The following is a 25340-nucleotide window of genomic DNA, read 5'->3' as shown; positions in this document are numbered from 1 at the left end:
CAAACCCGATGAGAGGTGAATAAGATCCTCTTTTCCTTTTTTTTCATATCGTTATAATTAAAATCTTCAAATTATCAATGCTATAGGACAGCTTGCAAATCAGGATTTTGTTCTTTCAGTAGAAATCATTTTTCTATGCTTCAGTCATCTCGTACATAGATTGTACATCCATTCATTCTGGCATTCGGATCGTTTCATAAATAACCACTGAACGTTTTTTATTAATAAAAGCATGAAAGAACTGGGGAGAACTCATCGACAAAAGGGACAGTAGATTTTACTTTAAAGGTATGATAAATGCTGGAAGCACTCATTTCAAATTCGCATTTCAAAAGGAATGCATTACGATACATGTTCTCATAATCTAAAATTTAATTAAGAGAGTTTATTATCACCTTCGGGATGCATGAGCGTGGAAAGAAGTGCACACACATGTCGGAACTCTGCAGATGCCGATTATCCGTGCATGCCCTAATATTTTCCCCCACTAAGCCAACCGCGCATTAAATTTCCGAAAAATTGACACAATAATTTGTCCAAAATATTCTTTGCTTTAAAAAGAAACAGCTTTTAAATATGTGACAATAGGTATATTTTCAATTATGGCAAAAAATATTAATTAAAAATATTTGATATTTAGTACTAAAATTAAAATGACAGTACATTTTATTATGATCTAGGATCTTATTATTAACTAGGTAAAAAGTTATAATGAATTTCTTTATTGTAATAAAAATGTACTTTTAAGAACTGCCTACCCTATTTTCCTGGAACATATCCATTTTATTTCAATTCTAATTTTGAAGAGCAAGAAAGAAGAATAAGAAATAAATACAATAAAGAAATCAAGTTACAAAATCACGATTTAATCAAAAAGCAATATCTTTCCACTTGTGGAAGCAGACCAGATGTTCTGGTTTTCTGGGACTACCCAAACATATTTGTGTATCCTCTTTCTCCAAACAATTGAGCTAAAATAATGCTATCCATTTCAGTAAATTATGTCAGATCACTCCTCTCGAATCAATCTAAAATGGAGGGCAATGCTTTAACCCAGCGAAAGAGCACATTTCAGTGCAGATGGGAGCGTGTTTCGCTATGATTTGATGTGATTCAAGCATCATCAAGACAATACTGAAATGAACATCTTCTCTTGAGTACCGCTACAGGAATCGAAAATTAAAAAAGAAGACAGCAGTAAGTACAAAATTGCAAATTTTATCTGTGAGCGAAAAATACGTTTCAGGCCAATTTTGGAATTTGCGGCGAATTTCAGTTTAGTAGTGCTTATTTCGTGTTCCATTTCCATTAAAAAAATTCTTTTTTCTAAGTTAGTATATGTTAAACCTACACTCTTCTACTTAGATTCTTCTGTTATCTATCACTTGCCCCCCCCCTCAAGTTACCGGCTGGTTTGGAAAGGATATTTCTTATATTTAATGTCAACTATATCTTTTACATATATTTTCATAACGTGGATCCCACCAAAATATTCAGCCATATTATATTGATTATCCTGCCTGTTACTTGAGCACATGACCCTTTCTAATGCGGATCATTCCTGTGACATTATAACACTATTAGAAATGTAAATGTGCGGTTCATTTATCTTCTCAATTTCTCGGCAATAATATAATTGTTTATTCGTCTCGTAAACTACACAGACAGTTAACAGAATCATTCCACTTCAGCTTTCAGCAATGAAAGAAAATCCCACAAAAAATGGTTTGAGTTGCATATCAACAATGCAATCTGTTGTTGAAAATGAAGCAAAAAAATACCTTTAAAAATTGCTAAAATTCAAGAAAACATTCCAAGACCAACACATTAATATCATGGAAAAAGCAATTTTTTAAATTTTAAGGTGACTTAAAAATTATTTTTGTGTTGTAATATCTTTGGAAATGATTGTGGAAACACGTCAAAATGTTGTATAATCTTTTAATTAATTAAAATTGTAATTATAACGGCAAAAAATCACTACGAGAAAAACTGCAAAAAAAAAAAAAAAACCCGACAAAAAAATTACTCTGTAGAGTGCCAAATTTGACAGCTTTATGTTAAACGGTCGCAAAGGCAAACACATATTTTCACCTTTATTATTAATAAAGTTGCAATGCTTTAGGTATGCAATGATAAACGGCTGATAAAACGAAAATGCCCTCGAATGCAGTCACGGCACTAAAGGCATTCTCCAGGTCACTTTCATAATACTTATGTCATTCATTTGTTAATGCCTTTTTCAGCTACTTCGTTTTACGTCGTATTATATTTACTTCGTTTCTGATTCTGATTTCGTTTAAGACGCGGTTTCTTTTCAGCGAACTGCGGTATTTATTTCCAAACATAAACATGAAGCTCAAATTTTTTATATATACGAACACAATTTGGCGGGACTGTTTTAGTAGAACTAGCTGCTTTGTGCTACCCATTCTTTCTCTCAGAATATTTACTCTTTTAGGCTGTTAAATGATTTATATGGAATGCCTTTTTTAAAAAAAAATTCCACCTTATTTAATACCACTAAAAATATGAATTCAATTCTATCAATTTATTGCACATTAAAAAACATATTATATATATTATGAAATAAAAGCGGCAGTGAAAATCTTACTGTGGAGTTAATGATTGTCAAAAGCATGCGATCGAATATTTTGTTGGATAAATATGAATCCCATTAATAAATTAAAAACATTGTTACGGATAGTATATTAATTTTTATTAAAATTAAGGGAAAAAGCTGCATGGAAAAGAAATGAATATCATTAAAAAATAAAATTTTGAATCTTAAGATAATGCAAAAACCATTTTTGGAAGATAATGTTAGTGGAAGATATGAGCATCAGTTTCTGTGGGCAAGTCATAGTGATTATCTATTTGGCGACGGCTGTTTTTGCTCTCAATTAAAGATTCTGTTTGAAGTCCATTGCTTGATTTCTTTTACATTTCATTCCTCTGACTAAATTAACTTTTTGGTGACATGGCGAACATTCTCCAGAACGTTCATTATCGTATTTCGCAACTCCATTAATTATTTAAATGAGACGTTGAATTCCATCTAGCCTAAAAACGTTCGATGAAATGGATTGAAATTCATATGATGGTTTATTTACATTTGACTGTTGCTATTCGACATTAAGTAGTAAGAACGATTTCTATACCATGTACATCAGCATTTTATACATTTAGATTGTGTTTTTTTTGTTTTTATCACAAATCTCCGTTAAAATAATAAATAAAATATCCCTAAAATATATCTGATGATTAAAAATAAAAAATTTAAATGCTACGTTTATTTCGGATACTAAAGCATAAAAAATCTATTCGATATATATGTAGTGTGCCCAATATTTAATGAAAGATTGTGCAATTTGCAATGCTTTATGGGAGATATGTCCATTTTTCTTGAGAGTTATCTATAATTCCATGCAGGGGCGAATGCAATTTCATTTCAATTTTCCGAAATATCTACATTGAGGTAGAAATCTGATTTGTTGGGAAGTAACTTCGAATGTAAAGAACCAACCAGCCAGCAGAAGACAGATAAATGTACATTCAATTTTATCATTAGTAGAGACGAGGATAAACCCTCATTTAATGAAAATATAATTTCAGTTAATAATAAAAGCAAATGTGAATGTTGACACCATATAGAGAAAGTGCCTTACAACACTAGTCAACCTTTGGGTAACAATTACAGGGTATAATTTTGCAGATAAAATCATAAATTTCTCCCATCGGGCTTATCGCATTTTGGAGTTATTGTATTCATAGAGGCAAAGTCTCTCTCTGGCAAAGTTCCATCAAAATTTAACTTAGTCAACAATTTCCATATGAAAAGATCTTGAAAAATAGTTTTAATTCCACTGATAAACATTTATACTACGAACGGTTATAACTGTAGCTATTACACATAGGTTCTTTAAAAAGATTATGTTACTATATTTAATGGAAAATGAGCCATTTTTTTCTTGTTTTGTTAACAAAATGCAATTTTCTGATATTGGATCATTTATTTCATTTTTTTGAAATATTAAGTCATAATCATACAAATGTTTGTATAATATATATATATATATATATATATATATATATATATATATATATATATATATATATATATATATATATATATATATTGAACAAAATATTATACAAACATTTGTATGATTATGACTGTATATATATATATATATATATATATATATATATATATATTACAGACAAAACCTTTTTAAGAATACTTTTTCTTTCTTTTAAAAATTTAAACTTTCAATGATGATGAAATAAATTTCATTATAACGGAATTTAAAATTAATCTCAGTGCATTCCTTTGTTTTCACCAGTATGATTTCGAAATTGAAAGAAACTGAATCACCAAGTTTCATGTCAGAAATTTAATTCTAATAACAAAGAAATTTTCTGAAGTACAAAGACTGAATGTTTTATCAGTTATTTTAAGCACTTTCATTCCATAAAGGTTTCTCTAAAGTTCGTAGACATTTTTTTTTTTTTTACTTCATGTGTGAATCGAATTTATATTTTAAATAAAGAATTTTGTTTGAAAATAAACTTAAGAATAAAATTTAGGAAACCAATGTCTCCAATGACAAAATAATAACTGTAAATATTCCTCATACAATTAAAAGAATAATACTTAATATTTGGAGAAATTTGAAAATTATGAAACGAGTGAAGTACCAAGTAAATTTCACACATGTGAAAAAAGTGAAACAAATGTAATTTGTAGAAACTTTGTATTCATTTCACAGTAAGTTGAATCGATAAATTTCATTTTACTTCTGATTCAGCAGGTGGAGGCTTTCTCGTCCTGTCAGACCACCAAATAGATTTTCCGTGGACGGATTTTTCTTTAATTTAGTTGAAAATCTATAGTTTTGATGTAAAGCCTGACAGCATGATACATTTGGCCCAATTCCCACCTTTTGTTAATGAACTATCGTCAAGACCAGCTTAAACTCTGTAGGAGCCATAAGCAATGCAAATTTCGGGGGCTCCTCTAAAACCAGATATTTTTCTTGGTTTTAATTAACATTAAACAGAAATAGCAAAACATGAAACATTAAAATGCGGGTGGTAAAGAAGTAAATTTGATTATCTGACTGCGAAAAAAAAAATTGAATTTGAAAGTAATTTTAACCAAAAGAGCAAAAAATAAAAGCCAGGGAAATAAGACTAGAAAAATTATCCATCGTATTTATTCCTAGTGTGGCTGTTAACTTCTGAAAAAGTGAGCAACGGCAAGGAAAAGATAAAAGAACCTGATTCATTTGCAAGAGATTTTCAAAACAAAGGAAAAAGATTTTAAGAATGCTGTTCTGAAATTTAAATGGAATTTGAACTTAATTCGAACAAATTCCAGAATCCTTGAAAATACTGCAAAAAATCTCGAGACTTCGGCGCCCTCTAATGTTGTAGGGAAACTACTTTGGCAATCCTGTTCCCAAGCCACCACATCGAATTTAGAAAAAAAAAGCAAAATCGAGTACTAAAAATATTATTTACAATAAAATCGATTTTTCTTATCCTTTATTTATCTTTTATTTATTAAACATTTATTAGAGTAATAGCTGATATAACCGTCGTTATTCGAAATTGACATTCTTTATTCTAAACGAATAATAAAGGTGCGTGTTTGTGTATTGGTGCTCTACAGATCAGAAGGTTTAAGAGTTATTGCAGTTCTGAGGTCGTTTTGGCAATATTTGGCTTCATATGTGGAGAAATGATAAAGCGAAATCCTCGATCGCGGGCATGCTTGGTGCGAAATGTTGTAGAATGCAATTTCCCTGATTTTTAGACATCTTATGTATAACCTATATACACTTGGCTGGTGGGAACATTTACCTTCGAGACATTCTTTTGAAATGTAATGAGAATTCTAATTAATTAAGAATTAACCTGAATTTTGGTAGTTTTCAACGATAAATTCCAAAAATATGACTGCACGAAGATAAATTTTATATCGTTCATTATTTATTTTAATTTTTTCAAAATTGAAAACAACCCCTGTCTTATTAATGGTACAAATTTAATAGTCAGACGAATTTTTGCTATTTTTTGGCAAATTTAATTTTTTTTACCTCATGTCCAACAATATATTACATTTTTACCCTGAAATTCTAATCGTTTTCAATGTTTCTTCAAATACTTAATGGAGTGATTTGCTCCATTGTAGAAAATTAAAGAAGAAGGATTCTGTGAAAGACCCGTGTAGTTTACAAAACAAATAAAAAAGTGAAGTCACAATATCACGAAATTCGGAAGAATCGGATGTTTATGTTTTGAATGGAGCTATGATGGCATGGAATGTCTTCATTGGAAATGATCATTGCATGACAAGTCGTGAAACTTTCTAATGATAAGTGCAGAAGTACACGATGACAATAAATATAACACGGTTTTCATTTCAGTTCATTTGGGGGAATTATGAATATGAAATTATGTCTAAATTATTTTGCTGAAATCAAATATAATAATATTACCTGCTAGCTAGCTGGTGGCCGGAGGTAAATAATGTATAATATCTTTAACATACAATACACTTTGTATAAAATATTATACTACATTTTATATTATATTAAATATTATAAATACTTTGATCGTCTAAAGTCTTTAATGATCTATTTTAATTGAAATGAGCTTATCAGTTGACCCAGAAGATTTTAAAAAAATTGTCGATATGAAATTGTCTTGATTAAGTTATTAATATTTGTTATATCAGTGCTGTGAGTTGTGTTCACGAACAAAGAAAATCAAGAAAGGCTGTCTTCTCTTGAATGCGGGGCATAAGTCTTGTTTTAAATATAAATAAAAGATAGTAAAATAAAAGAGTTAAAAATAATAATAAAGTAGTTCACAGTGTTAAAAAAATATAATTTTTATTAATTTCTCATTAATTTGGATTTTTAATTTATTATTGTACCTTGAAACATTGACATGTTTGATGATTTTATAAAATAAGAATGATAATTTGGTTGAATTTGACGCAGCTAGTTAAAAAAAGAGACGTGGAATATATACATAGTCACAATTGCTTATACCTGTGCTAAGATTATGTGATTCAGTGTAATAAAGGATTTTCACCCCAAAGATTGAATTGGATTCAGATTACCGGCGTCATCATCTCTTCTCCACTCCGCAGGCAGAAGTGGGCCGAACAAACTTTGCAGTTTTCTATCTTAAGATGCGCGAGATTAGCTGATAGGCAAAGCCTATAATTCCCTTTCACTTTCTTCTTTGTAAATCCTGAATGAAATGACCCCTTTCCGCGCCAGACTTATTCCGACATCCCTGGACCCCAGCCAAAAGAAGAAATTGCTTCCTCACACATTCTACCCTAATATTCGCCAGGGAATAAACACACTTTATCACGCCATTCACTAATTTTCCGATAGCAGACGCAAAGAAATGACACTCAGTTCGATTTTTCAGTGAATCCACTATTTGAACAATTTTTTTCGATTCGAAAATAAGTAATCAAGAATATACAAAAAAATTACTCCCTCAAATCATAGCAGCAATGGCGGATAATAGAAATCTGATGTGAGCTGGAACAGCTTCGTTTTATTGTTACTAAAGTAAAAAAGATAATTCTTTTTTTTTATTTTGTTACCTTGACACAACTCCCATCAATTTAACTAACGCATTGTAAGTTAACGCTCATTTCATGTATTTTATGCATTTTTAATGTTTCACAACTTTATATGTAAAGTAAAATGTAATGTTTTTCTGTTATTTTTCTGTACCAATATGTGTTTTCTCTAGAGGGTTCATTATTGCCTACAGGGTCCTTCGTGCAAGGTGGGATGGCTCTTCGGAGGGCCCCATCAAGTTATCCGCATGGCCTTTGGTTAGGTTGGGGTATCGCTCAGTTACCTTGACATAAAAGTATGCAGAAACTAAATAAAAGTGCATAGTTAATAAAAACGTCGTGAAATAAAATAAGTTTTGAATATAAGTCTTTATTATAATACCGAAAAGAAAGATTTTTTAATTTTGTATTCTTTTCTATATTTTAATCTTTTAATCTTTCATTTGTAATTCGATACCGATATTTTTGGAACTTGGTATTTGTTTTCTTGCATTTACAATCACATTGCGCCACTTATTGGGATCAAATTTGAATTAAACGCATTGATTAATGCAAAAATAAGTTCTGAAAATACTGAAATAGAGTATTCTCTTCAATAATCTAGAAGCTTACAGAAGGAAGCAGGAAGTGAGTTTAATGGACATGAAAGTGTAACGAATATTTTGTTTCTTTTATTCCTTCTTTTATTTTCTTTTATTTCTTTCTAAACTCTGTAACTGTGGATCATAACAAGATAAAACCAAAGTTTAAGTCTTGTTCCACAAAATAATTTCAGAAATCCCGTCGCATCCCAGTCCTCACCAATCGAATATTTTTTTCCCTCTCTTTCTCAGCTCCCAACTTAATCCTAAACCAATTTCCGAGGTAGTGGTTGATTTCAAAACCAGCCTGAATAAAATGAGGGATTTCTCGTCTTTAAAAGAAGAAATTCCTTACAATGGCCCTATAAAAAGTTAAAGGAGCCCTTTTTGTAGAGGGAACAGACTGCTTTCGTCGTCCTTTTTCGAGAGAGTTTTAATCCGACGAGGACCGAGAGGAGGGCTCTTAAACAAGAAAAGAATGCCGGGAGGGTCTTCGTAAAACGCGGAGCGGAAATGAAGTACCTTGAGTTTGGGATCAAGCAGTACACTTGTAAAATATATTTAACTCGTAAGATCAGGTGAAAGCTTCATCTTAATCCTTTGGTAACTGAATCTGAACTAATAAACTCCTTTGCTTTTGATGGATGTAATAATAGTTAAAAACATCAAAACTGAACGAGCACATTACCTTTAATCCATGAATAAATTCTTGAATGAAACGGATTTCATTTATTGTTGTAAAAGAAGTCATCTTATTCTTCATGTTCCACCTATATGAAAACTATTTTTTAACCTTTGTGTGCGCAGACACAAAGGCGATGTGGAACAGTCATGGAAAAAATTCAAGATCTCGAATGATCTCCACGTTTCAGGCATTCCAGAATCAAAAAATCACATTTTTGAGATTATATCTGTCAGTGGACATAATAATGTATGAAAGCAACAAGCTTGAAGAATGAAATGAATCCTGTGATCTTGATATTTAAACAGTAGATCAGTGTCAGAGTTTTGACTCGCTCTATTGATGTAAAGAGATAGGAAGAGAAACAAGGACGGAACTGAGCGCGATATAATGAAAGGGAGTGTCAGAGAGGCGGAAAAGGAGGCTTGCCATTTTCTTGACAGTGCCATTCTTAAATAATTAGCCTTTGGGTGCTGAAAATGAGTGAAATTTGCATCATTTTTTAGCCATAATTATTATTATTCCTCATTTTTCCTCGTTTGGAAATGCCAATCCCATTAAAAAATGTTACGAATGAGGTTCAAATCAACAAATGATATAACTCAAACTCATTAACGGGTAGGCAATATTTTTACATGAATCTATTTATTGCATTTACTTTGCGCAATCTACCCACGGCTTTCTCACACACCCTCTGACAATGGAGAATTCGTACTTTGTAAGAAAGCTGAATTTTTCTAAGCGATCGGAGCCAAAAGTTGACACAGGACTGAGCTTGCGATCACAAAATTAAGAACTAAATTTGATGTATTTAAAACACTGCTTTTTTAAATTATCACGTTTACATACTTCGAAAAGTTCAGACCGAAAAACATTCAACCCCTCTTTGGATTTGGTTCAAAATTTGACAGGTATCTACACTACAGATGTTAGTCAATGTACCTAATTTCATCCATATAGCTCACTTCATTTTATAGTTATTGTGTTAACTAATGTTCAAACAGCTGGAACAAACAGACATCTATTGAATAGAATTGTGAAAAAATTTCATTGAAATCTACAAACTGGGTTTAAACAACGTATACCATATTTAATTCGTCAAAGTCAAAACGGTTTTGAATTATATTTATTATGGACAGACATCATTTTCAAAAAATATGTTTTTAACTCATTGAAGTACGTCTAAAATATGAGACGTTCAAATCACGAATTAGAATTTCTTGGCGATTAAAAAATTTTCTTCATACTTCGCATACAAGAAAATAATAATACTGTACGAAGATTTAAAAATATACTAGATAACTTACGTTAATTAATGCCAATAACACAAAGTTATAATTCTGTTTTTCTTCTGAGTTCATAAGGATAAGCTATAACTTATTATCGACCCACTATGTGTCCCTTTCTTGAGCTAAAAATTAAAAATTTATTCACTCTTCCAGAAGGTGGGGCAGACGATATCATATCCCGGGGCCAAAGAGTGAAAAGGTGCGTTCCTTTTCTTGCGTCATTCGGCAAGGCATCCGCATTCTACTCCTGACAAATGCATGAAAACTGAAGACGACGAATAAATACCATTGTGTGAGGTTTCCATGGCGATATATGATGAGACTCGAGGCAGGAAGGGAAAATATTGACTTTGTCCTGATGAAAATGATCGACAAAACAACAGAAGTAGCCCCATCGACTCTTCCAAAGTCAACAAAATGCAGTTCATTTTATACTATTTTGGTTTTACTTCATTTCGCGTTTAGATTACCTTAGAGAGAGTAACTGCTTCTAAAGTACTCAGTAATAGGTAGTTTCATAAAAAAAATCTTTCTAAAAAATAGCAACTTTGTTGGTCTTCCAACGTCTTTAGCGGCCATTGAACTCTTAGTTTAATAACATTTAATGCCGACAATCAACCGATGCTTCGTTCAGTAATATTTAGAATACCTCATATCCGGAAAAAACAAAATGGAAATAAAAAAAGTAACATCCTTGTGTTCTGGTGACAGACGAAATTCCTTATCATCTACAGATATCTTCGATGAATGCGTGTCAAGATCTTATTTGAGAAACGAAGCACTCACTTGAAAAATAAAAGTCAAACTAATTGAATATAATTTGTAACTGAAAGTTAGTGACTTTCAAGTCTATACTAACTGAAAAATAATTTGTTTTATGAACGCATAGAAAAAAACCCAGAAAAAATAACTTAAAATTATAATATTTCCTACTTTATCAATTATAGTCTTTTAAAGAATGTACATATTCTTTAAATATTTAATTTGAATATATATATTCAAACATATTAATAGAACGACATATCATAAACCTATCAATATATTAAATAACTGATATATTAAACAAATCGATAGTTTCGATTTTTTTTTTCATTTTATTTCACTTATATGTCTAATCTATTCAGTGATGGAGTACCGACAGGCAGATGTTTAGTACTGATAGACGGACGGAGCAAAGCGTAAGTCAGTAGATTAGGATTAGAATTGTCAAATAAATAAATTCGTAAAAAATACAATGCATAAGATTTAGAAAATTTAGAACAAGATTGTATGTAAATGACAATATTGAAAAACTCAATTTTTTTCGTTGCTAAATTATAAATTTTTTTAAATTTAATATTCTTAATTTCTAAACAATCTTTTTGGTCAGGATTTTGTATCCAAATTCAATATTTGGGGAATTATATTGATTTTTACATCTGTACAATACTTGTCCTAATAGTATTTTAGATTTCTAAAAACAATTTTCTCAAATACTAAATTTTTGTAGAATTTCCTTATAAGAACATATCATAAATTAACATCTTTTGCATGTCTTTAGCTCAAATTTTTCATAATAATTTTTGAATATGTTCTACAGTTTCTGGACTAGAGAACACGTAATCTGTTTATTACAAATATTTTAAAGCTTTAATACTTAAAAATGCGAAAAATATTAAAAATTTCATTTTATATATCAGTTGACCTCGCTATCTAAAGATTATTTTTTAAATTCAAGAACTTGGTTTTATACATTTCTTAAGATAGCTACAAGATTTCAAACACATTATTTATTAAAAATTTCTATGAACTATGAAAGGTTTTGCTTCATATATCGTTTTCGTTAAAAAAAATAATTTCACTAATAATAATTTCGTAAAATTTTCAATTAAAAAAAGATTTTTTTTTGCTGTATTTTATAAAAAAATTGGAAAATACAGCCATTTCGCAGTGTTTTTCAAAAATGTATTATGTATTGTAATGTCAAATCCAGCTGTCATATTATTTTGTTAAAGTTAATTGAGTATCATGTCATTGTGCAGCACCGTCTAACTGCAACCGAACCTAAACTGATGATTTGTTTTTTCTTTTTTCTTTAATGATTTCTCTTTGTAATCAAGTAATGAATAAACGATTAGAATAGAACCCTCACCTATTTATTTTCGATGCCAGCAGTATTTGAATTTCCTAATTTTTGAGATTTATTTTTATGTTCATCGTATAACACTCGTTTTGCAGATTCCTTGATATGCTAAATGTATAATGTGTTATTCTAGACTAAAATAACGGCCCATGTAGTCACATATTTTAAATAGACGATGAAAAATTATTTATTTAATTACTCATTTAATTAGTCATACTATATTCCACTTGACAGGTCCGGTAAAAAATCCTTTTTAATGTTAATTTGTTTAAAATTTTTACTTTTTTCTAAGCTGTCATAATAATCATATGCTCCTATTTGTAATTAAGAAATTCATTACCAAACAATTATGATTAATGCTTCACAAATGTTATACACAAAAATAAACCATTCATGCTTTCAGTAAAATAAAAAAAAATGTTTTGAAATGTGAAACTTCATTGACCAGTTAATGATAAAATGGTATCTTACGCAATATACACTACTAGTGCCGCAAAATGCCGAAATTCGCCCATGCCTCAGAATTTCGGATTTAAGTTTTGAAATCTTGGTGATATATAGTTTAGTTCAAATAGTATCATTAATTCTTTTTAATTGGACGTCGAAGAATTAATAAAGATATTACAGGCGTTATACCTGAGCGTCTTTTTCCTGGCGAGATTTGGTTCTTCGCCAATTCATAAATCATTCAAGCTTCACGATTTATTTATTGCCTCAACCAGGTGCATTTGTCGGAGCGTCGAGTCCCAACGTTTTTCCTTGCAATACGTACAAGACTCGAAAATTGTAGGTGAAACGGCGAATGAGATTCGAGGAAAATTGTGGAAGTCTCCAGCATTTTCACCGCATTCGATTCATTTGAAACGATTTTTTTTTTAAAAAAAAGCCTTTCCTTAGAAAAGAAAAACGTACATAGAGAAAGTCTCAATATATGAAGAAAATATTATAATCAATAGAAAATGATACCTTCATATTCGGACGAATCTTTAACCTTTGAATAAACATTTTTGGGAATTTTGCTGGTTTATTTGTATGCAAGAATATAGATGCGATGCCACACAATACGCAAAGAATTCGAAAAGGGAACTTAGTAGCAAGTAGTTTTATTATTAGAATTATAAACATCACATTTCGACGCTGCACTTGTATGATAAGGTATGTGACTTAAGTTCGGGATAAAGTTTTTAAGAAAAGCTTTAAAATATTGATTAATTATTATTATTTTTTTTGTTGCGTAAGTAAGATTGAAAAACATCTCTGAAACCAAAATATACCAGTTAAGAGATAAAAGTTTTTTAAAAATTGGAAAAATAGTTTTTTTCCGGCAAAAAATTTCACAAAACTAAAATCTTCTACTTTAGAGGTTTATCAAATGATTTGCTTAACATTTTTCAGAGTACTTAAGAAATGTATTATCTAACTCCTGAACTAAAAAATAAATTGTATTTCTATCTATTCTTTAAATATTAGGATTCGACTGATAAATAACATGAAACTTTCCTTTCTTTCATTTTGTGAAGCCTTAAAACAACTATGAAATATTTCTAAATAAATTGATTATTTATTCTCTAGTGCAGGAACTGCAGAACCTATTGAAAAATGATTGTATCAAATGTGAACAAAAAATATGTATTCGTTTTCAGTTTATGAGGTTTCTTGTAAGAAAACTCTACATAAGATTAAAATTTGAGAAAATAGCATCTAAAGGTAAAAAATAAAAATACGTAAATGCAAATATAAAAATCTGTGTAACTTCTCCAAAAGTAGAAACCAGATTCAAGCAATTTGTTCAAGCATTAAAAACATTAAATTAAAAAAAATGCTTAATTTCTCAAAAAATTGACTTTCTAACGTAATCACCTACCTTAACCATCTGCCTATCTACGTATTCGCAAGTATCTCTTATCGATGACTTATTTGCTGAAGGAGTGAGATAAACGGAATTTGAGGCATTGAAACTGCAATTGTAAATCTATAACAACTTATCGGGTGATTTAATTGGTGCAAAATGTGTTTTCACTGTGATAAAAAGCATAAAGCTCACCAATTTTTTAATTTTCATACTAATCGGTTCAACCGCTTCAGAACAATGCTTTTACGATTTAACTTTTGCAGAGGAATTAACCTACCTATCATTTAATCAAATGCACAGCATGAAAACTTAAGAATCTGATTTCTGATTACTATATTTCCTGACTAAATGTTTTGTTTACTAACTGAATACTCGGGCTTAAAATCCTTTTATTTATAATAGTTTTAATGGAAAAATGAGTCTCCTATAAAACATTGAGTCTCCTATAAAACACGCAAGCATGAAGATAAGACCAAATTTATGTTTTATCGGGAAATAAAACACTGGATTGGATTTTACTTTTTAGTAAATTTTAACACTAACAAATAAAATTCTATTATGTTTAGTTTTCATACCAGGTATGCCATTGAAATTTTCACCTTAATTGATAAGAAATTTTTTTAAAAAATCTTGCCCTACATAGTCATTTTAATATTAATTCAGAGTGGTATGAATTTTTATATATATTGAAAAGAATAGGGAAAATTAACAGAAAAACAAATTTCAGATTTAAATGCTTTATTAACAATTAGTAGTTAAAATTTTTACCTGTTTGAATTAATAAAAGCTGTAAAATTATTTAAATCTTATCTAATTTAAAATCAATATGAAAAGAAGAAATGTAAATGCATAAATATACATTACTATCATTATTATGCAAATATCAGTAATTGTTTTTAAAAATACTTTGGACTTGCATTTCTTTAGTCATTTTATTGCGAGTATCGCTAAGAAAAAAAAATTATTTCAAACTATAGTTTCGCGAAATATCAGTACTACAAAGAATTTCCATTAAAAAATCAACGTTTTGATTTAGCTTAGAAGAAATTCAACAATATTTTGCAACTTTGATGAGATATCTCTGAAATTTATAAACGGGCCGCGAGTGAAATGGCACAAAAATATTATTTTTCATTCGCTTTTAGGAAATTTTTTAATGGGAATATTAAAAGAAGCAGTGAACATCAAGTGAACAGCTGCGTTTAGAAAAAATTTCAGAGAATAATTTGCTATTTAATGGTGAGTTTTTCACTTTAATGAACACTGCCTGTTTTAGATTTCTCATATTTACTGATTTGAGAGTCGGATCCCGGAGTGTTTTAATTCGAGGTTGTGTAACACTGTTTTATTCTAACAGTGTTAAGAATAAAATACAAAACAGATACAGTCACATTAAGAAAAGATGACGCTTGCAGAAGAGTCCAAAATTTCATATTACATTAAAATAATGAAGATCTGTAGATGCGAAAAAAATAATAAAGAACACCAAGAAAAAAAAGTGGAGATAGGGATAAAGGATTGTTACTTAACTTCCTCCACTATGTCCGTAAAATCAACGGGTTCGCTGGCAGTGAGTGTAAGGTGTAACACAATTAACAGGCCTCAGTGACAAACGACTATTTTTATTAACACAAAACAAAATACGCAGACAAAAATACACAAGCAGCACACTTAGTACAAACAGCAGCCTACAAGTAATAATGGGTAGCTAACAACAATCGCAGCACATGAAGCGGCCAGTTGTAACGTTGATTTCACATGTTCTCGAACTAACAAACTATCTGATAGCTATTTTCCTGATGATTTTGGTCCAAAATAGGATTCCTATCTATAGAAAGTATAAAATCTGAGAATATTTGTATAATACCTAACTATAAAACTATGAGCAACATTTCATTAATATTTCTCTATGCGTTTTTGCTTTATCATGTTTGCAGACACATGAAAAACAGAAACACAGAATTTATCGAAAATTTTACGGAAAAAAAACAACCCAATAGTAATGTATGGATCAGGTACCAAATTCTGATCTTCTGTGTCATTGTTCTTTTCAATCATTGTATTGACAGGCAGGTTATTACTGATGGCGTGACAGAACAAGATCGACATACATGTAATGATTTGAAAAAATGGGGTGCCTTAACTAGCAATATCCCTAATTGTACGACGACAAACTGAATATTTGAAAGTTGTTAGCAATATTATTTTTCCTATGAAAGTATCTTTCACTCAGATGCAAAACGATCTGACAGTAAAAACTGGAAATTATCTGGGATAAGGAAATTCGATGCCATTTTCATTTCTTGCGCTGAAAGCTGCATCTCTCTATCTTCAGTCATTTATCAGATATTGTTGATTTTTAATCACTGCGTGATTGTGAAATCATTTACATTTAAAACCAAATTTCTTAAAACATAACTTTTAAAAATATGAAATCCCATTGTAAATATTAACAAAATTGCTCTCCCTCCCTCACTCACTCACTCCCTCACTCCCTCCCTCCCTCCCTCCCTCCCTCCCTCCCTCCCTCCCTCCCTCCCTCACTCACTCACTCACTCACTCACTCACTCCCTCCCTCACTCCCTCACTCCCTCACTCACTCACTCCCTCACTCCCTCACTCACTCACTCACACACACACACACACACACACACACACACCACACACACACACACACACACACGTGTGTGTGTGTGAGTGTGTAAAGATCTATATAATACATGTACGTATGAATAGTATCAAACTTTTATTTATAATTTTTCTTTCGCTGTCTTATTTGAATAAATATTTTCTGTCCTATTTTTGATGAAGAAGCATGGTAAGTAAAAATTCCATCAGTGCAACTCCTTTCAAGCTTTATATAAAAAGATAACTACATTAATTCTGGATAGCTTTCACAGCAAATTCTAAACAGCACTGATACATTAGTTTTTAGCTTTCATAGTAGGGTTTCGATTCCTTATTAGATTTGATATTGTAGAAGGTTTTATTTATTTATTTATTTTTTTTTTGGTATCAAAAGTGTGATAATGTTTGTTAAGTGTATAAATTGCGAGAAATAACAGTATTGATCAAAATGAATTTAAAGATAAAAAAAAAATATGTTTTAGACTTCTATGACGTACATCGAAAATCCCCTTGCTCAGTAACTGATGTTTGCGGATCATAACAAAGAGATGAAAACCGAGACTCTAGTCTGCGCTCCAGGAAATTGTTTTAGAAATCCCATCGCATCCAGATCTATAAAAATGCCATTTTTTTCTCCTTTTCTTCTCTTAATCCTCAATCAATTTCCGATGCGGAGTCTAGTTTCAAAGCGAGCCAGAATAAAATGGGGGAACTTTTCCTCTTTAAAAGAAGAAATCCCTCATAATGGTGCAACAAAAAGTCGAAAGATTTCTCCAGTGGGGGAATCAGACTGCTTTTGTTGTCTGCTTTTTCCGTTCTTCATGATCCTACCTAGTTTTAATCTCCCGGAGAATCGAGAAAAGAGATTTAAAGCAAGAGAAAAGCCCCAGGGTAATCTTTGGAAGAACCAGAGATTAGGTGACAATAAAAATCCTGAATTCCAAATCGGAATGAAGGTGCACGTGAAAAATAAATGCTTTTACATATGCCCGTGAGTAAATGAACAATTCCTCGTTATTCAATTCGAGTATTTTCATGATTAAGTTCCTTATAATTGCGAATTAATTATTTATTTGAAAAAAAATTTTAACTAAGCTTTGTCAAATATGTTTATATACTTTCAAAAAATATTCTTACCCTTATTTAAGAGTGAAAGATGATTTGTATTGCCTGAGTAATCTTCCGGTATTAAATATTTCATGTGTGAAACACTTTTTTTTAATTTACTTTGAAGTATAGTTTTATATGAAGTATAAAAAAAATATTGGAATCATTAAAAAATTCGAACGCGAGATTTTGACGATTCTCCAAGTTTTAGATATTCACTGATTTCGAAAAACACATTTTTGGCAATATATCTGTGTATTAGATCATCCATTTGTCTGTTAGAACGATAACTGATAAATACGTAGAACTAGAAGGATGAAATTTGGTATATGGACTTATCTGGTATATGGATCAAATATGTATATTTCTATCAAATTTTGAACAAAATCTATTCAGAGGATATCCGGCTGTTCAAATATACGTTAACACGATGACTGTTAAATATAAAAAGCTAGAAAAATAAAATTTCATACATAGGTTTAGCAACTAAAATATAGATTTTTACCAAATTTTGAAACTAATCAGACAAAGAGTTGACAATCCTTCGATGTACTTTCGCATCCATACAAATGCTGTAACTGTAAACGCGATGACTTAAATCATTCGAATTCTCTCAGGTTGATTCCAAAACGTAACGATCAGTGGGGGTGAGATTATGCAGATTGCTTTATCGCCAGAGTTAAAAACCTGCATCTAAGTTTAGATCAAATCGATCAACAAGAAGCGCTCCAATATGTAAACCTGCCTTTCTTTGCTATACGTCGGAGATGAGGGCATTCAGCGTCAATCATGTTAATATACGATAAAAACGAAGGGAATACGCAAATTAATTATAACAATCGAAGACTCGTTCCGGAAAGGTTGTATTTCTTAAGAAAGTCAATCATAAATATTAATTCTTTAAAATGTACTTTTTCTAAAAGTTCAAAGAATTTTCATAATTATTCATTTTTTTTCTTGTGCATGTTATTAAGCAATTTTAGGAATGGGATTTATAGTGTCAGAGGAGAGAAGAGTTAGAGGAGGATCACTAAAATATGCATTAATAAAAGGACGCGCGGTTTAAAATTTGATGTAGATTAAAATTGGAATTTGATGTTTCAACTTATTGAATTAAAAATACAGAGAGATTAAAGGCTTTTCATCAGAATGATAGCTTCGGGCGATCTGGTAGTGGGTAGGATGCGAATGAACCAACTGGTGAAACTTCAGCATGATGTCACATATTGGATTGACCGACATCTATCTGTTTTGAGGCCGTATTTGAAGAGAAGCCTTATACCTACATCTAAGAAGTTTGAGCTGCATAGCGTAATCGAACACGACTCCGAAGGTTTTAAGTAAGTTTAGTTTAGCTAGTTAGTCCCGCTTTAAAGCAACATTAGGGCTATTTTGAGACGGACATCGTCATTTCGAACCGCAGTCAGATGACGATGACGGCACTTGAGCTGGTATCCCCCTCACCACACTTCCAGTGGGTGGACGTTTTGCCCCGGCGGATTTAACGTGAACCAGAACCCCTTTCACGAAGTTTCTTCTGTGGAATCGGATCTCAAACCTGAAACCCACCGGTTCCGTAGTCGAGACCTTACCACCAGGCCACTACAGAATTGAGTAAGAGTCTGTGAAGAGATTGTGTCGCTGTCAAAGGCTTTGGATGCTGGGATGAACAACAACGATATCAAAAGTTGTCGAAAGAAGCTGGACATAACTATCGGAGAACCAATGGAACTGTATTCTGTGTCACAGTAAAAAATTGCGGAGCAGATTTCGTCAGGAAAATAATAACCTCAGTTGAGAAACAATCTCAAAATAAAATAAAGGAGATGCTGAAAATGTAGGAAATTAGTGTATCGTTTATACACTAAAAAGCAATACTCAAATTAGGCAGCAATACTATGTCTTATTTACGCCAATTTTTAAGGGGAGGTAAAGACAAATGTCTTTAGACAACTTCCATGTAAAAAAGCATGTAATATAAAGAATAAGTGGCATAATAATAAATTTGTATTTTCTTTTTATATGGAAAGTATTTCCCTATCTTACATGGATTCCTGAATTAAAATTGCTTCCCTTAAAGAGTGTTTCGTACTATCAGTAAGACTTGAGAACGAATGATGCTCATGAGCGAGGTTCCACTCTAGAGAGCCTTTTTTTTATATACAATTTGAATATTTTTTAAATTTTGAATATTTTGAATACATTTGAAAATTTTTCCGGCCGAAACTAAAACTAGATTATTCCATCGATGTCAAATAGCATCACAAGCCCAGAATGGTTTTAGAGCCATAAAAATGGAAAAAAATAACGAATGTATTATGGAACATTGTCTTCCAAATTTCTAAATACAGAGTGGCCAAAAAATAACTTTCTCTATTTGGTGGCATCTGCAGCTAAAACGAATGAATGAAATGAAACCACATTCCATATATAGACTGTGGAAGGCATGGGAAAATAACGCAAAAAAAAAAATTAAAAGGTGCCGTTAAGGAGGATACTGGCGCTGTGGGAGTACAATTATGAACAAATTCATGAAACTCATAGAAAATAATCATTTATTATTCATTATTGGGTTCCTCTGGACGACGTGCAATGTTTTCAATAGGCTGGCCTTCTCTGTGTGCAACATATTGCCTAAAGTGTACGACGTTCTCTATTGCTGCATGTAAACTGTCAGTTTCGATGCTCATAACATCTCGTCCTATGTTCTCTTTTAAGACATGCAGCTTTGCGTAAGAGAAGCCCGGCATTACACTGTCTACTATAGGACAATTTTGACATAAAGCACGCTGAGGTAAGGTAGAACCCATATGAAGCACACATCAACAATTCATCACAAACAACACTCAAGAACGAAAACTAAAAGGTCGTTTGTCACGCACGCATTAGGAATTGAACGTAATTCATCTCGATATGTAAATTTCTCCGTTCGTGCGTGACAACAGCGCTAATATCTCTCCTATCGGCAGCTTTCAGTACTAATTTTTTTTTCTGCAGAATTCATCTTTCCGTGCATTTTACAGCCTGTATATGAAATGTGATTTCATTTCGTTCATTCATTCATTTTAGCCGTAGAAGCCTCCAAACAGGGAAAGTTATTTTACGGCCACCCACTTTTTTCTGGAAAGTATACACACATTGAAATACAGATACAAATTATAATATTCATCCATTTATACAAATTATATACAAATTTAATATTTATCCACAGGTCATTTAATGTTTTCATTGGTTTAGAATAGACTATGTCTGATATGGCAATACGGAATTCAAAAATAAATAAATAACTAAAATACAGAAGACAGTATTTATGGATTCGCAAGACTAGATTCATGACAATGTGATTGCTTACCATTCAAAGATGCTTTCGGTAAATGCGTGTGACGAGGAATAGAGCACTTACCTGCAAAAGAAGAAAGCCGAATTCAAATATGATTCAGTTTATCAGTTCAGTTCAGTTTATTCAAAAAAAAGTCTTCAAAATATGCAAACTATTTTGGTTCTAATTTTGAGCAAACGAGAAATTATTTAACATTTGGAAAACTCGGCAAGCGAGACTTCTTAACTGGAAATCTCATTTTCTACTGTGAAGAATATATTAAATGTCTTACTGAAAAAATAATAATATGTAAATGCGCTGGAAACACTGAAATCGAGTTTTCTCTAACTGAATTGAAATATGCTAGCGTATTATAATATTATTTGGTAAAACATTAATTTTTTTTTTTTGTGATTCAATGTTGAGTTATTTATCTGTTGATAGAAATAAAGATGTGCTAAAAAAGAAATATGCATATATTTATTACATTTCAGATTAATTACATTAACATTCCATTTCTATGTAGCACAAAAGTTATTTCAGAATGGTTCTCGTCATTTTCCACAATGGTCAGACGACAAAGAGGAACTTGAAATCGTGAGAACAATGCTCAAGTTTTTGTCTACCTTTTAAAAATTCACTTCAAAAGTTTTATACCCAAAGATGTGAACGTATCTGTCGTGTGTTTACGTTGCGTTGCTAAGCCTTAAGAAAAAAAATTAATGACTTTTGAAAAAAATTTAATATGGCATCAATGAAATAATGTTATAATCATAGAATTAAAGGTAAAATTAAAAATAAATTTAAAAAAAATTGTGAATATTCTTAAAAATTTAAGGTAGATTTTTAATGACTATTTTAAATCGCTTTTTACGTCTAAATTTGCAAATAAGTCTGATGCCTTTCATACATATTTAAAGCACTGAAATAATAAACAGTGGCTTTATAGTTAATTATTGATTGGGTTTAATTTAGCTCAGTTATGCCTAGACATTTCATGTGGAGATTATATAGCAATTTTGAGACCAATCTCGTAAGTTGGGAATTCATGGTTGAAATCCTGAGAACAATACTCAAGCTATTGTCTACCTTTTCAAATTTCACTTCAAAAGTTTTATAAACCAAAGATGTGAATGTATCTGCCTGTGTTTACCTTGCGTTGCTGTAGTTGCAAGTAACAAATAAATAGTATTAAGTCATTCGATCATAAGATCTCTATTTTTGGAATATTCTGGAAATTATTGTTTGTGTGACAGAATTCAATGAATATAATGGAGCTTGGTTTCAAAATTATTCACTATTATTTATAACAGAGTTCAGTTATAAAGCGTCCAAAAAGTTGTTAAAAGAGTAAATGTAAGTTACGTATTACAAGAGTACAATAATTAGAACTGAAATAAGTTCGAGACTACTAAACGATATTTTCGCGATTATTTGTGGTGGCACGTTAATTAATTAATAAAAAAGTAGTGGAATCTAAAAGAGCCATCACTAGTATTATAGTCAAGACACTAGCATTATAGTCAAAGATATAGATATAGTCAGATTAGTATTATAGACCAAGAGTCAGTATGTATTATAGAAATGTTAAACAGTATTCATATCCATATGTTTGAACATTCCTTTAATTCTATACTATTCAGTAAATTTAAAGCCGACTGAAAATAAATGAGATTTAACTAAAAATTAGAAGATTAAGAGGTATTTTTGTGTTGTATTTTCCTTTTTCTGTAACACACTATTTGTAATAAATGTTTACCTTTAAATATATACTTTATGAATTTTCATAAAAAGTCAGATCAGTTTATAGATAATTCTGGATCACGATTCAATTACTTAAAGTAGCAGTTGTATCCTTAAGTAGAAAATGAGTTAAGGATAAATTTAACAACTTGTAGTTCAATAATAAGAAAGAACATTAAAAGTACAAGTATGGAGCAAAAACTCGTACAAAAATAAAATTAGTTACAAAAAAATTAAACATAGACGACATACAAAATCATTCATACATTACAGGAAATTCGATATTTATCTTCAGGGATTCTTAAATCCTAAGACTAAACAAATACTTTTTCCAATCTTTGAAACTCTTCCAAATTCCTTTGATAAATTTATTTTTTATCTCTTGTAGAGTACTTTATATTTTAACATCTTCCGAATTTATTGAATATCTCTCAAATAATATGCAAAGAAAACAATTAAGAAAAAAATTAAATATACAACTGCGGTCAAAAATAAATTTGAATTTTTCTAAATATTTTGTCTCCTTTTTTAAAGATGAGAATATATTAAAATTTTTGTAAGCCTCGTAATAAAAATGAAACACTACAAAAACTTATTAGAAATTATCAGATCTTTATAGTTTTCAAGAATTTTTTTATAGATAATTGCATTTGAAATTAAAAATTAGAGTTTTAAAAGAATAAGTTTACTGCAAAACTAGTAAAGATTAGCAGTATATAAGAAAAAAAAAATTGAAAAAATGTACACAACTTCCAGAATTTCAGAAAAGGGATTTCTGTGTAAAATGTGCATATTTACTCTTAGAAAAAAATGTTAAAAATTGAATTTGTGGAAAGAAAAAGTATTTATATTCATTTCTCTTTCCAGGTGCTTTGTTAAAAATTACTTTACCAGGTACTTTGTTATCAAGGTATGAGTTGATTTTTATTATATTTTTGAATAAAATTAGTGTTTCTAAAGAAACATATTTTATAAATTTCTGAAGACTTAAATTTAAGAAAAAACTCCTTTTCTTACTAGTAATGAAATCCGGTTTTTTTCTGCAGTTGTATCTTATTGATGTCCAAATAAAACTACATACTACACTTATGATAGAAATAAAAATTTTAATAAAAAATATTTGCATCAATTTAAGATTACGCCATAATAGAGGTCGTTAACCCACTTAAAAATGGAACAGCACTCATTGCCTTCATCATAATTTAATTAATGTTTGAAATTATGAAGGAAATTTGAAAAATTTGAAAGCATATCTGGCTTTTAGGCGTGTCGCTATTTAATTTCATTAGTTTTTCAGGTAAAAGTATTTTTGGCCAAAAGTAACCTTGGTGAGTTTTTCTGTGTATTTATGTCCAATTTTAGAAAAGAAAGAAAAAGGAAAAGGTTATTCATCTATCACCTCCAGTTTTAACATTAATTTGGAACAAAAGATATGTGGAAGAAATTATTACTATCATTATCTTTTATAGCCAGTGCTCTTTTTTTAAATCTTCCCTTCAAGATAAATACTAGAGTCAATAAAGGTAGTATAATATTAAATAAAAATAACTATTTATAAAAGCAAACAAAAATACATCATAGAAAAAAACGATAAATAAAAACATACACTCAAATAAATAAAATAATGGAAAAATATATAAATATGTAAAATACACTCATGTCCAAAATTAAGGTCACAAACATAAAATCTGCGAAAAATGAAAAACTATTCACTGTGTTGCCCCGAAATTTGGCACAGAGGTACACTACAATGGAAGAAAGAACATAGACACATAATAACATGGAAAAGATTTTAATTGGGAATTAAGAAACATGTTATATCAAAAAGTGTTACATTATGAATCAGAGATAAAGCATTTATCTCGGGAAAAGCCTGTCTAATATGGAATGTGACCACCGTGCATTGCTATACAGGCTTCACAACGAGCTTTCATACTGTTTATGAGGGTGCCAATAAATGCTTGGAGCAACAAAGCTCATTCTTCCAAAAGCGTGGCTTTTAACTCTTGGAGGGTATTAGGAGGGGGGTTACGCTGTGCAATGGCTCTTCCGAGACCATCCCAAACATGTTCAATATGATTGTGATCCGGAGACCTCGAGGGCCAGTCCATACGTCGAATATCCTCTTCCTCAAGAAAATCATCAACGATCTGGGCTCTGTGTGGAAGCGCGTTTTTATCCATAAACATGAAGTCTGGCCAAAAGCACCCTGGAACAACCTCGCATAGGCTTCAAGGATCTCATCTCTATAGCGATGTGCATTGACAGTACCCGCATCGAAGACGTGCAATGGTGTGCGACTGCCCAACATTATGCCACCTCAGATAAAGATTCCTCTGCCACCGAATCTGTCGATTTTTTTTACGTAGTAGGGATGATAGCGAGCTCCTCGCTCTCTCCAG

General features: G+C 30.9%; 1 protein-coding gene and 1 long non-coding RNA gene across 2 annotated transcripts in view; both read right to left on the bottom strand.

Annotated features, from left to right (window-relative positions):
* The window catches only part of LOC129989095 (uncharacterized), a 442343-nt gene that overhangs the window by 110860 nt on the left and 306143 nt on the right, over window positions 1-25340 (bottom strand). The gene's annotated exons all lie outside the window — the stretch shown is intronic.
* The window catches only part of LOC129989097 (uncharacterized), a 48896-nt gene continuing 39368 nt past the window's right edge, over window positions 15813-25340 (bottom strand). Inside the window, exons 2-3 of the long non-coding RNA XR_008785729.1 lie at window positions 21229-21279; window positions 15813-15969 (exon numbers count right to left, since the gene is read on the bottom strand). This is a non-coding gene — a long non-coding RNA (uncharacterized LOC129989097). The remainder of the gene's footprint in view (window positions 15970-21228; window positions 21280-25340) is intronic.

This window comes from Argiope bruennichi, chromosome 10 (assembly GCF_947563725.1).
Source record: "Argiope bruennichi chromosome 10, qqArgBrue1.1, whole genome shotgun sequence".
NCBI classification, from domain to species: Eukaryota; Metazoa; Arthropoda; class Arachnida; order Araneae; family Araneidae; genus Argiope; species Argiope bruennichi.
Note: the sequence above shows the minus strand (reverse complement) of the source record. Positions and strands in the feature narration are given on the sequence as shown.